This window comes from Felis catus, chromosome A1 (assembly GCF_018350175.1).
Source record: "Felis catus isolate Fca126 chromosome A1, F.catus_Fca126_mat1.0, whole genome shotgun sequence".
Lineage (NCBI taxonomy): Eukaryota > Metazoa > Chordata > Mammalia > Carnivora > Felidae > Felis > Felis catus.
This window is the reverse complement of record NC_058368.1, coordinates 30159616-30174217: the sequence shown is the minus strand read 5'-3', so window position 1 is coordinate 30174217 and position 14602 is coordinate 30159616. Positions and strand designations below refer to the sequence as shown.

General features: G+C 40.3%; 1 protein-coding gene across 1 annotated transcript in view; it reads right to left on the bottom strand.

Moving 5' to 3' along the window:
* The window catches only part of LOC102901884 (protocadherin-8-like), a 43989-nt gene that overhangs the window by 15350 nt on the left and 14037 nt on the right, over positions 1–14602 (bottom strand). The window contains 1 exon segment of the mRNA XM_045053734.1: positions 14231–14370. The gene's annotated coding sequence lies outside the window, so the exon portion shown is untranslated.

Genomic DNA, 14602 nt, shown 5'->3' with positions numbered 1-14602 from the left:
AACCCAGAGGTTCTTTATATCTTGAACTACCTCCATCCCTTTTAGTCCAAGATCATGATGCTCTATCAATATAATTCTCTCAAAGATCACTGGGATTCCTACAAAGAGCAGTGGGATCCACTCCACTAAACAAAAGGCCCACTCACAGGTCTTTTGGAGAGAGACCCCCGTCTGTATTGTGCTGAAAGTCAGGGTGCTGAGGACCAACACCCTTAAGATTCTCAGGAAATTTTTGTCCCGTTCTAACAGTCTGTAACACACATTTTCTGAAATCTTAATAATCTTACAGCTGCACCCTTGAGATAATCTTTATCCTGAGATCAGGTCCTATATTAAGAGCTTTTGCAAAATGAGGAGGCAGGGAATAAGATACAGCTTTATTTTTACACTCAGTAATCCCTGGATCCTTTATATTTTCTCCAGTTTCTCCTTGAAACCAGAAAAGTTTCTCCTTAGCATCTCTCTCTTTGTCTTTCTCTTGTATAAAACCTCATCATACATGACTAAAAATAACCAATTAGCACTTTCGACATTCTTGCTGGAAATCTCCTTACACGGGTTCATGATTTCATTAAGTACATTTTCTGTTGTCCATGTTACCTCAGGCAACGGTTTCCTATATTTTCTGACTCATTACATGGGTTGCCTTTCCTTCAGCCTCTTGTAATAGCCTCCTCACTGTCGTTTCCAGTGCATCACAGTTCCCATGAGGATCCTCTAGTGTCCTCCTGCATTCTGGTCCCAAAGCTAATGCCACACACTTAAAGGTTTTGTTTCAACCACATGCTACATCTAAGTGTTACCTTCTTTTGCACTTATCTATGTCTTAAAATAATTTATTCTCAGCTCTCATAATTCTGTGGATTGACCAGCTAAAGCTATACAATTCTTGCTTGAGGTCTCTCACACACTTGCAGTCAGACGGTGGTAGGGCTGCAGTCATCTGAAAGCTTGACTGAGTCAGATTTCCAAGGGCTTATTCACTCTTATATCTGGCATCCCAAATGTTCTTTCTCTTTCTCTCATTCTCTCTCTGTCTTTCCAATGGAAATTTATCTTCCAGGATCTTTCAGGGCCCTCCACGTGGCTCAACTGTTTATGGCCTGGTGGTCTCTACATAGTTGTACTTCCTGACAGCGAGATTCTCATGGGGAGCATCCCAAAAGCGAGTGTTCCAAGACGTCAAGTGACCAGCAAGACTTATGACTCAGCTTCAGAAGTCAAATAGTGTCAAAGATGATGTATCTATCGGTCAGGAGTGAGTCACAGGGCGATCCTCGATTAAAGGGGAGGGACTAATAAAAGGGCAAAAATACTGGAGGCACAATTCATTGGAGGCACATCTTTGGAGATGAACTCATATAGTAAAACCATTGAAAAACAAAGAGAAAACTGAGAAAAGCAGTCAAATAAAATATGACATATTACCTTCAAAGGGCCAACAATACAACTGATGCCGACTTTTCAAAAATAAAATGATGGCATCCAGAAGATAATAGAATTGCATTTGTAAGTGCTGTGAGAAAATAGCTGCCAACCTGAAGTTATATATCTAACAAAAATGTCTTACAAAAATGAAAAATGTAAAGAGATATATTTTACAATAGCATCAAAGAACATCAGATTCCTAGAATTAAATCTAAAGAAATATGTGCAAGACTTCTCCACTGAATAAGAGACATTTTTTAAAGACTTATAGATTCAGAGCAATCAAACTCAAAATTCAAGCCAATACTTGATAAAATTCACTGATTCTTCTTATGGAAATGAAAAGAGCCAAAAATAAACAGAGTGATCTAGAGAACACAGCTGGGGTCTTATTCGACTGTATGTCAACTCCTATTATAAGTTCAGGGTGGTGATGATGCAAGAGTAGACAAACTGACCTATGGAACTTGAGAGAGACATCAGAAACAGACCCACGTATGTATGGTCACTTGGTTAATAACAGTTGCAAAACTGTAAATTCAGCAGGAAAGAATTTATTTGTTCAATAAATGCTGCTGGATCCATTAGATGCCCATATGGGCGGGGGTGGGGGGTGGGAATGTGACTTGAGCCCTGTTGTTGACTGAATTGCTTTCCTGCAAATTCATATATTGAAGCCCTAACCCTCAATGTGATTGTATTTGGAAATAGGGCCTTTAAGGAGGTAATTAAGGTTAAATGAGGTGATAAATGTGGGTGCCTAATCCAATGGGACTAGTGTCCTTAGAAGGAGAGGAGGAGACACCAGGAATGCTCGTGCACAGAGGAAAGGCGATGTGAAGACACGGTGAGAAGGCAACCATCTGAAAGCCAAGGAGAGAGACCTCAGGAGAAACAATTCTGCTTAGACCTTGATTTTGGACTTCCAGCCTCCAGAACTGTGAGAGAATAAATTTCGGTTGTTTAAGCCGTCCAGTCTGTGGCATTTGTAATGGCAGCACTGGCAGACTAATATGGATTTGGATACTGTGTAGGGGGGAGCTACCCAAATGTATGGAAGTAGCTTTGGAACTGGGTGCTGTGTAAAGGCTGGAAAAGTTTTGAGGCACAAGTTAGGAAAAGCCTGGAGACTGTCGGTGGGAATGTGGACATTCAAGGTAGGTCTGGTGAGGTCCCAGAGAGAAATCAGGAACATGTTCCTGGGCAATGGAGAAAAGGTGATCCTTGTTATAAAGTGGCAAAGACCTTGGTTGGATTGTGTTCTAGTGTTTTACATAAAGTAGAACCTGAGGGGATGAAGTTGGGTATTTAGCTGAGGAGTTTTCTAAGCAGAGTACCAAAGGTGTGGCCTGGTTTCTCCTTACTGCTTATAGTAAAGTGTGATAGGAGAGAGGTAAATTAAAGTAAATGTAAGGAATTGCTAATTAAATGGAGTCAGAAATGGAAGATCTGGAAAATTCTCAGACTATCCATATTTGAAAAAATGAGAAAGCACAAGCTGAAGAGCCCACCAAGGGCGTGGCTGGACAATCACCGTATTGAGAGATGATCTGCATATCTAAGCAGCCACTTCAGTGGAAGCCAGGACCAGAGATGGGATTATACCAGGAGAGACACTGCCAGCTTGGACTAAAAGGGACAGATTCCAAGCAAAATGAAGGAAGGCTTTCAGCCTCCTAGGATTTTACAGGAGGGGACAATGGAGCTATGTGACTGTAAACATGCATTGTCCTTCAAGGCAAGGGATGAATGGTCCCAAGGGTGATTCAGAGATGGGCAGACCTGTCACCACAGGCTCAGAGGGCACCAGGCCTAGAGGGCAAGGCTGTCTTCTCCTTGGCTTTGGAGGGCCAGGTTGCTGCCACCTCGTGCCTCAGGGAGAAGGCTGTTACCCAGAGCCTTGGTGGGCTGTGGAGGGGATGCTGCTGACCCAGGGGACCCAGAAGGATTGTTGTGGAGCCTTAAGGTCGAATGGAATTTGCCTTAGTAGGTTTTGGACTTATTTGGGATTCATTATCTCTTTCTTTTTATCCATTTTTTCCCATTTAGAATGGAAATGTGCCTATCTCATGCCTATTGACTATTTTTTTTTAAGTTTATTTATGTTGAGAGAGAAAGAGAGAGAGAGTAGGGGAAGGGCAGAGAGAGGGGGAAAGAGAATACCAAGCAGGCTCTGCACAGTCATCACAGAGCTCAAGCCCATGAACAGTGAGATCATGACCTGAGCCGAAGTCAAGAGCTGGACATGTAACTGGCTGAGCCACACAGGTGCCCCCCACCATTTATTTTAGAAGCACCTAACTTGCCTGGTGTCACAGGTCCACAGCTGCAAAGGAATTTTGCCTCGGGATGAATCCAATCTTAAGACTCACCCACACCTGATGTAGATGATGTTTAAATGACACCTAGGACTTAGAGTGGATGCTGTGATGGGTAAAGACTTTTGGAGCTGTTGGGATAGAGTAAAGATATTCTGCATGTGAGATGGACATGAATTTTGTGTTAAAATATTCATAGCTGCGCTATATGTAATCCACCAAAATTGGCAATCCAAATGCCCATCAACAGTAAAAGAGATAAAGAACATTGGTGTATCCATACAACGCAATACTATACAGGATAGCATCCATTCTCCATAACTACACGTGGCAACAGGCATGAACGTCAAAATCGTGGCTGAGTAAAAGAAGTGAATCACAAAACAGCACGTAACACATGATCCCATAGACAGAAAATGCAGAAACAGTCAAAAGTAATTTATGATGTTAGGAATCAGGAAAGCGGACACCCTTGGGTGGGAATAGCTGTGGAGAGGAGCAATGAAGGGCTCCTGGAAGGCCGGTCACATTCTCTTTCTCGAGCTGGGCCCTGGTTACACAGGTATATCCCATTTGTGAAAAATCATGGCACTGTATTCTTTTTTTTTTTAACGTTTATTTATTTTTTGAGACAGAGAGAGACAGAGCATGAACGGGGGAGGGTCAGAGAGAGGGAGACACAGAATCCGAAACAGGTTCCAGGCTCTGAGCTGTCAGCACAGAGCCCAACGCGGGGCTCGAACTCACGGACCGCGAGATCATGACCCCAGCCAAAGTCGGCCGCCTAACCAACTGAGCCACCCAGGCGCCCCATGGCACTGTATTCTTATTATGTGTGCACTTTCCCATAAGTATGTAATGCTTTGGTAAAGTTCTTTTTAATGAAAAAGAAAAAAAGATGTTTTCAGATCAATTAAATACAGAGAATTCATAACCAGCAGATGCAGAGTAAAGACTGAACTCTTCAGGAAGAAGAGAATGATCCCAGGTGAAAGCATGGAAGTAAAAGAAAGTTTGAAGAATAACAGAGGATAAATAAGAATGTCAAACTAGGGGCACCTGGGTGGCGCAGGTGGTTGAGCATCCAACTCTTGATTTCGGTTCAGGTCATGATCCCAGTGTTGTAGGATCGAGCCCTGCATCAGGCTTGAGCTGGGTGTGGAGCCTGCTTAAGATTCTCTCTCGCTCTCTCTCTCTCTCGCTCGCTCGCTCTCTCTGCCTCTGCCTCTCTCTCCCACTCACAAGTGGTCTCTCTCTCTCTCTCTCTCAAATTAAAAAAAATGAATGTCAAACTAAATAACTATTGACTACATAAAACAATAAGAATATTATCTAAGGAAGTGTAAAATATACGTAGACTTAAAATATATGACAATAGCACAAGAGGTAACAAGGCAAACTGTTCTCCATTCTTACATTTTCCAGGAAATGATAACAAGTATTCATTCAAAATAGATTCTGGTAAGTCTAGTGCATATATTGAAATCCCCGAGGCAAACACTAAAAGAACAGTAAAATAATTTATAACCAAAGGCAAATAAATAAAAAGAGGAAAATGGTATAGTAATAAATTAAAAACTTGATTAGTTCAAAAGAAGGCATGAAAGAGGAAAAATTAATGAAGGAAATCAATAGTAAAATAGTAGGACATAAGCTCATGAAATAGCAATTTCATCAATATACATAAGCTAAAAAATCTAAAACTAAAATTTTCAGACTAGATTTTCAGAAATCTATGCTGCTTATGACAGACGTACTTTTTTTTAATGTTTTTTTTCAACGTTTATTTATTTTTGGGGACAGAGAGAGACAGAGCATGAACGGGGGAGGGGCAGAGAGAGAGGGAGACACAGAATCGGAAACAGGCTCCAGGCTCCGAGCCATCAGCCCAGAGCCTGACGCGGGGCTCGAACTCACGGACCGCGAGATCGTGACCTGGCTGAAGTCGGACGCTTAACCGACTGCGCCACCCAGGCGCCCCAACAGACGTACTTTTAATACATGAACACAAAAATAGTGAAATAAGAAAAGGAAAGCAGTTATGCCAGGCACATACTCACTGAAAGAAATCTGTGGGCTACACTAACATCAGACAAAGTAGACTTTTTAAGAAATAGCAGAATACTACTGTACTGCACACTTAAAAATGGTTATAATGGTAGGAGCACCTGGGGGGCGCCGTCAGTTAAGTGTCCGACTTCGGCTCAGGTCATGATCTCATGGTTTGTGGGTTCAAGCCCCGCATCGGGCTCTGTGCTGACAGCTTAGAGCCTAGAGCCTGCTTCGGATTCTGTGTCTCCCTCTCTCTGCCCCTCCCCGACTCACACTCTGTGCCTCTCTCCAAAATAAATAAACGTTTAAAAAAATTTTCTTTTTGATGGTTACGATGGTAAATTTTGTGTTATGGGTTTTTTTTTCCCACAGTTCAAATTTGTAACAATTAAAAAAAAAGAGAAAGCAGCATTGCTAGAGATAAATCAGGATTTTATGATAAATGCATCAATCCACAAGGAAAATAAACCTAAATTTGCATTTATATAGCATAGCCTCAAAATATATAATGCAAAAACTGAAAGAATTAACAGGGGAAATAGACAAAAGGACCCTTTTGGTAACAGATAAACAGAACTGAATTTCATAACTCTTGTCTCTCATAATGTTCTCCCCATGCGGCCTCTGGACCCAAAGCAGGGTAATTAATTTCAGATATGCAGATCAATAGTGGCTTGGCTTGGCTTGGCCTACAGATACCTTTTAGGGTATCTAGAAGAATGCACAGTGTGCACATGCATCAGATAACCAAAATCCTCTAAAAGGAGAAAAGTAAATATTAAAATGAATCACATCCAGCTTGCCAGGTAGAGCACAGACATACAAGCTTTCTTTTTTTTTATTGCTGGGTGTTTGGGGTTTTTCATACCTGACCATTTGCAACACAACTAGCCACGATTCCAGAAGAGACCCTTAGGCACGGGGGGCATACTGCATTTAGTAAAATTTATGTGAAAAACTGTGTTTAGTGGCTCAGAGTTTATGTGTAACTGTGTTCGGTGATACATGTGTGAAACACTTTGTTTAATGGTGCATGGTACATTGGCTACTGTGTTTATTGATATATGTCTGAAACACTACCAGATCCAAAAAGTGTGACTATTGGCTTTTTCAAAAAGGCAGAAAGGTGCAATGAAAAACATTTGAGCTTTCAAACCAAACATACATGGATTACAATCCCAATTTGACAATTTTATAACTTGTATCCTGGGGCAAATCTCTAAACTTCACTGAGCATGTTTCCTGTTCTAAAATGGATCTCCTTTCAGATGTTTTGGAGGATCAGAGAAAAGGACCAGAAAGCATCGAGCCTGAGCCTGCTGCACATACTGGCAGTCACCAAAGTCACCTCTCCTTGTGGAAGACCTCAAGGTTTCCAAGTCAAGTTCGTCCCACCCAAATTCGAGCACATCTGATCAATTCCTAACGCAAACTCTGCAGGCCTTCAGAACAAGGTCTTCTCCACAGAAACAAATTTATGCCTAAGCTTTTGCAACACCAACAATGGGCTTCAAACATACTGATATTCAGAAAGTGGCTTAACCATAGAAGATGTCATTTAAATTTTCCTTTATCCTTTGCTGAAGAAGCAGTAAAGCTTGACTGTTCCTTTTACCCAGAATTAAAAGAAAAGAAGGGTGATCTTAGCATTCTGCATGCTCATATTGCTTTTTTAAGATGTTTTATTTATTTGAGAGAGAGAGAGAGAGAGAGAGAGAGAGAGAGAGAGAGAATAAGCAGGGAAAAGCAAGACAGAGGATCCAAAGCGGGTTCTGCACTGACAGCAGAAAGCTCAATGCAGGGCTCAAACTCACCAACCGTGAGATCGTGACCTAAGCCAAAGTTGGACCTTAACGGACTGAGCCACCCAGGCACCCCTCATACTGCTTTTAAGATAAAATATAGATATAATAGTGTGCAAATTCTCTTTAAGTGAAATTTTAATTTATGTACCCCTTTTCTCTGACAAATCCTCTCATTATGTAATGAGCATTTCCTAAAAATCAGCTGGTCTAAAACAAGATGCTCCGTAAGGCCCTGGATACGGGGGGAAGGGAAGAGTTGCTGTGCTTTTGTTTTAGATCCGTCGCATAAAACCCAAGCTTTTGCTATATCACCAGGTCTTAAATATAAAAAGAAAAAGGAGAGGGAAGTATGAGTAAAATATGATCATAGTATATATTTTCCATTTCCCAAATCACCTAGCCCAGGACCCTACAAAACTAAGAGTGAGAAATCACCTCAACCATAAGGGACAACCATCCCCACTCTCAGTGACAGTGGAAAATCCATCATCTTTCCAGGCTGCTGTGCACTCGGGTGTTTCAGAGAGAGCTCACCAAGCAAAAAGCAGATGCTACAGAAGAGATCACTTCTGGCAGACAACTGGGCCCCAACTGTCCCCAGGCTCAGCTGTCTCCTTCCCCTCAGGGCAGAGCAGATGCTTAGCAAGAAGGAAACCTCTGTGAAGTGGGTTTCCAAGTTCAATTAGATGTGGACAAGCTTCAGGCCTGGTCAAACATGCGTTTTATGACCTTTTTCTCATAAAGTAATCTAAGTAACTAAAATTACTAACCCTCGGTCTATGAAACATTTTTTCATTAAAATTTCTTCTTTGGTTTGCTTTAGAAAGCACGGGTTCTAGCTAAGGTAACCGTTTAAAACAACAACAAAAACTCGTGGCACAAAACTGGGTTCTTTCCATTTTCAATGGTTAAATGTAGTCTATAAATGTGACTCTTATAGTTGATACTCTTGAAGCTTTTTTGTGTGTGTGTGAGAGAGAGAGATGAGAGAGAGAGCATGAGCAGGGAAGGGGGGAGAGAGAGGAAGAGAGAGAGAATCCCAAGGAGACTCCATGCTATCAGTGGGGAGCCCATTGTGGGGCTCGAATTCACAAACTGAACCATGAGATGATGACCTGAGCTGAAATCAAGAGTCGGACGCTTAAGCGACTGAGCCACCCAGGTGCCCCTATTTGAAGCTTCTTTAAAATACAAACTTGGATATCTAGTTCATTTATCTTCCAAGTTTTATTTTGGTCTTTTTGAGGGAATGTGGGCAACTGGCTGCATGGTATTATCATTATGACAGTGTGGGATCCCAGAAAACAAAAAATAGTAGCCTTATGGGAAGAAGTCATATGAGGAGCAGAAAGGTAATACTTACATCTACTCCCTGTTCCAGTTTACTCCTAGTCTCCAGAAAAAAAAATTATATATATATATATGGCATACATACATATGTGTGTGTTTCCAATATATATATATTGGGAACTATATATATGTATAATATATGTATATATACTGGAAACTACAGCTCCAAACTTTGTACTTGTTGCTTGATTTTTTTTGACCACTTGTCTAAAACACTGGTTTGGTCAAATCACAAAAGAAGTCAAACTTATATTTGACTTTCCTCACTGTCTTCTCATTGTTCCAACACCAGAAGAGTGTTAATGAGGAGAAACAAGTGGAAGTATTCACATGGCAAAGAAAGAGGGCTGGGGGAGAGGAAGAGATTCACATAATCCAGAAAACTGAAATACGTCCCAGAATGAATGAATGAATGAATGAATGTAAATTATAGATACATTGAGTTAGGTGAAGACTGGGGCACTAAGATATAAATACAGAGATAGAGATAGAGATGATAGAGATAAAGATAGAGATAGACAAAGATAAAAAAGAAGGCCACACTATCATTGGAGACATTGTAAAGCTGCTCAGGTATATAATACACTCTCTTAACATAAGTTATTGTGCATTAAGCATTTTCAAAACAGATTTTCATGGTTTCTTCATCTATAGAAGGTTTTGTTACTTTCAGGGAACAGTATAAAAATAACTCAGGTGGCATTATCATAACCAGAGAGAGAAGGACAAAAGAATGCTAACTACCTTAGGTGCTTTATATTTTTAAAAGAGGTTTCTTTTACATTAGAAATCTAGTTGTTTGTGGATTAGAGAAGGGCAGAAGAGGTTACAAAAGGGTTAAAATCACCTCGGAGAATCATTGAATTACAAGCATAACCCATGACCAGGCCACTAACTGTTTTCTAGTGTTTTATGTAAAACTCAAAATTGAATTTGCCAACAGACATGGAAAATTAAATTCCCCTGAGAAAGTTGCAAGAGCCTACATTTTGCTACAGGAGAAATAGAACATTAATGGAAGTTGCACAATATCTGTCTTTTTTAATCAAAATCTCAACAGGCCCCTGAACAGTAGCATGCCTCAAAGGAAGCACCACTGAGAGAGGAAGAAAAGCTCCCCTCCGTGCAAGACCCGCCATGTCTATTAGGAACATGCATGATGGATGAGGGGCGCTCAGCCAGAGAACAGATCACATCTTTGAGTGGCTGAACATGCATTTAGATTGTTCATATGCTCCTGGTGATTTGAGCAAAGGAACTACCAAATGGTTTTTTAAGTACTTTGATTTCTAGACCTGTAGACCCAATAAAAGAAGAACTAACAGGCTAAAAGAAAGGCAGTAAGGCAAGGCGTAACATGCACCAAACCCAGAAGAGGTGTTCTGGCACTGAAGCTTGGCCACGAACCATTCTGTGACTTGCATAAGTTAACCTTGATTTTCTTACATGTAGAAGAAAGATAATAATGCTACCTGCTTCGCAGGATTGCAGTGCCAGTATACACATGAAGGGCTAGACTGACATTGGTTTTTAGTACACCATCATTCCTGATGCCAACATTTAATTAGGAAATGCTCTGGTGTGTCCAGTACAGGAATCAGGGTGGCATATTGCCCAGGGAGGGACCAGAAGGCTGTCCTCTCAGAGGCTTCAGAGAATTTTGTCCACTGTCTTTGTCAATTTATTATAATACAGGGGCCAGCCCTCAGTTAGGTCGACTCAGATCCCTGATTTTTCAGCACCATGAAAATAAACCTTTTCCCGAATAGTAAAATCACTTCAACCAACCTCATGGTACTGCTATGTAAAACCAAAATCCCTTTCTTCAGCAAATGGTGTTGGGGAAACTGGACAGCCACATGGAAAAGAATGAAACTGGACCACTTTCTTTCACCATACACAAAACTTAAACTCAAAATGGGTTAAAGACCTAAATGTAAAACCTGAAATCATAAAAATCCTTGAAGAGAGCACAGGTAGTAATCTCTTTCTCTCTCTCTCTCCCTCTCTCTCTGGCTCTTGCTCTCACACCAAATAAATAAATAAATAAATAAATAAATAAATAAATAAACTTCAAAATAAAAATCAATAAAAATAAAGAGTATACTTATCACGATTAAAAAAAAATCCCAATTTGAGTCATTTCCAATGAAAATTCTAATTTGCACAGGAACAGAATGCATGCTTCTATTATGTGCAGCCCATTTTCTCCCCAGAAATAAGACCTATATGCAAAACCAAGTCATAGGCAGATGGAGGAAGGTTGCCTGTAGACAAGGACTCAGGTGAGTAGGTATTTGGCATATTTTAGGAGCCCATCTCTCTAAGGGCCCTCCAGTGTATTCTGGCCCCAGGGCTATCTGAGAGGTAAGCCTGGCTCCTGACATCGGGCTTGGCTTTATAGTCTATGCGGATGTTCCTTCTCCATTTTAAGGAGTACAGACACTGGTACAGGGAGTGCAAGTAGGAAGGTGGCAAGAGACAGAACTGAAAAGTGAGCATGCATTAGAGCCCATGCCTTTTATTAAAAACATCTACCAAAATATCTATGAATGTGAATGCCTTCTGGTCCTTAAGTGGGAGATGCTCTATTGGTTTTTCTGGCTTCAGGTTGGAAGGAAAAATACTTTTCAGGTTGTGTCCTTTCTGGAAGACCCTCTCCCATTATTTAGAAATGTCTCACTGTCAGTCATCTCCCCAGCTACAGTGACCTGAGCTAGAAGCTGATCATTTACCATTTGATTACTTCATGCCTCCTGTGGTATTACAACAGCAGCATGGGCTCATGGTAACATACCGGGAGCAGGGCAGGGGGTCTACAGGCACGATTAAATGGCATATTAGCATTCAGCAAAGCAGGTAAAAGTGGGATACCAAGTTTTTGTGGGTTTTCCCAAGGATTCTTGAAGTAAACAACCAGTACGTTTATTATTACTGGGCTCCCAGTAATAGTTAAATTCCATTTAAATACCCCCACGTGACTCTCAAGCTCATGCTGGCTTGAAATACAGCCATATGACAAAATGGCTGACTGATCAAACTTTACAAGAACTACTGTAAAAAAATGTTTCTACAGAATGGTTCTCTTTTCTAAATCAGAGGTTCATACCACGGTCAAAAAAAAAAAAAACTGTAATCCCCAGGGGACTTTACTTTATTATTGTTTGCCTATTTGAAAAGTTAGTTTAAAAAACAATGGCCAACCAAAAGAAATGGAAAAAAAAATACTAATCACACCAAACAAAAAGAAAAAAAAGACAAACATTTAGGAATACTTGGAATAACAAACTACTTAAACTTTAAACAAGGAAATGGAAAATGAGAAATGTCTCTGATGATAATATTTAGTAAGTGATTTCTATGTACAAGCATTGCTCTAAGCATTTTACATGGACTATCTCATTTAGCTTTCACAAAATCCCTTTGAAGTAGATGCTAATATCCCACCACACGTGAGGAAACCGAAAACAAAGAGTTTATGGTATGTCTTTTGAAAAAGAAGACATGATTTTCACTGTTACCTCAGGCCATGTTTTAAATGAACAGTTGTATTCAAGCACAGTGTACGATTACACATTCCGTGTTACTCCAGGTCGGAAGACATCACAACTTGTCAAATTGTGTACAAATCCTGTGTGACCAAGGCAGCACGGATTACTCTTTCAGAAAACCAGCGCCGTGGAAGCCTGTTCTATAATACAGTCAAGTCATTCCCTTAAAATGTGATGCCATGCTGTCAAGAGTTCAAGGAAGCTTGAGAAAATTCAGTTAGCCCGTAAAGTCAGTTTTAGCCCAATCTCCCAACACCCTGTTACAAAAGGGCTCCTCTGTACAACATCCAACAATAAGGATCAATGGGCATTAAATTAAGATGAGTAAGAGTCTGAAAGAGGGTGAGAGAGCAGGCAGCTGGCTGAGGTTTTTCCTTCAACCAAGACTGAATATTTCATCTTCCTCACGCAAGTGAAACGGCTGGCCCACACCTAATTAAACTGCACAAGCGATTGTGCTGTGCTACCTGTAAAGAATGACAGACAGATGGCCTCACCAGTAGTAAGCCACAGAAATCGATAGCTGACATTTACTTGATGAAATACAAATTGAGATTAGCTAGCTTCACTTTTTATTCAGAAAATTCATGTCTGTAATCAATGCTTGTGCATGTGTAGACTATGGAAATTGGTTTTAAATTGATTTGTTTCTTCCTTAGCTAATTACGGTGTACAAGCAAATGAACAATCAATTGCTAACTCTGCCTCTACTGTATACATTTCAATGAGCAAAACAAGTCTGTCAAAGATGGATAGTATTATGGTCTTTTCGAAGAGAAGCTACTAAGCATTCCACATACACTGTAATACATCAGCTATTTAATGATAATTTAAAAGACTGTCTTATTTGTTGAACAAATATAAAACTTCCCCTGCTGTTATTAGTAAAGCTTACAGAAAGTTCTCAATTGATCAAGCACCTGCTTAGAAAAATAGAGCTTATCAGAGTATCTAGCACATAGAGAGTAGTTCTCAGTCAATATTAGCTGTTAATGAGGTAGTGGGTGTTGCACAATGGAGAACAGTGGACTCAGAAAACCTGAGGTTTAAATCCTAAATCCATCACCCTTTGACGCAACAATTCTATTTCTGGTTAGAAGGCCTTATTTCTGTTGAAATAAGGGTTTCTGTCTACCCCCAAAAAACGTGTAATTTAATTCACTATTCACAAAAGCTAAAAACTTGGAATCACCCTAATGTTCATCAGTGGTAGAATGGATAACTAAATTGTGGCAAGTTCACAAATGAAATACCACACGGCAGCGAGAAAGAACGAACTCCTAGAACACACAGCACGGATGTGGTACGAAAGCTCATGGACATAAGGCTGAGTTGGGCACCGAAGAGGACATACTGCATGATTCTGTTTCTATGAAGTTCAAGTACAAGGAAAATTCACAGATGATGAAAGAGTTTGAATAGTGGTTACTTTGAGAAGAGTCATTGCCTGGCAAGATGCACGAAGGAGCCTTCAGGGGAGCCGGAAATGTTCCATTGATCCGAGTAGTGGTCACATAAGTATGTGCATACATAACGTCATCCAGCTGTCAACCTAAAATTCATGCGCTTTAATGTTACATCACAATTCTTTCACTTACCGTATGACCTCAGACAAATTATCCTCTCTAAACCTCCATTTCCTCATCTCTGAAATGGGGATAATAATATCACTATTTCCCAGGCTGGTTATGAGGTATAAGTACAATAATTCACATAGAGCACTTACCAAAGAGCTTTGTATGCAGTAAGTATTTGATTCATGTTTCCAATTACTGTCTGTCACTGAGAATGCCGTCATAAAAGTCAGGAAAACTGCTTGAGGAATCATAATTAAGGTAGAAGCGACCATTCCAAAACCATGTGAACCTGGTTTTAAGAAAAAACAAATCCATCTAATCCTACGTTTATAAACTTGAGTCAAAGTTTTAGGTTCTTGGCTTCTAGAAACAACGTTTCACACAGAATGCACTTCCATAACAAATCACTCTAATGAAGTTGAAGTATTATTCAACATAACCCAAAAGGTAAGTGTATTTTATTTGAAAGGCGTGTCTCAGGTAAAGCTAGGTATGTTCTCGTTAGCTGCAGTTTCTCTGGG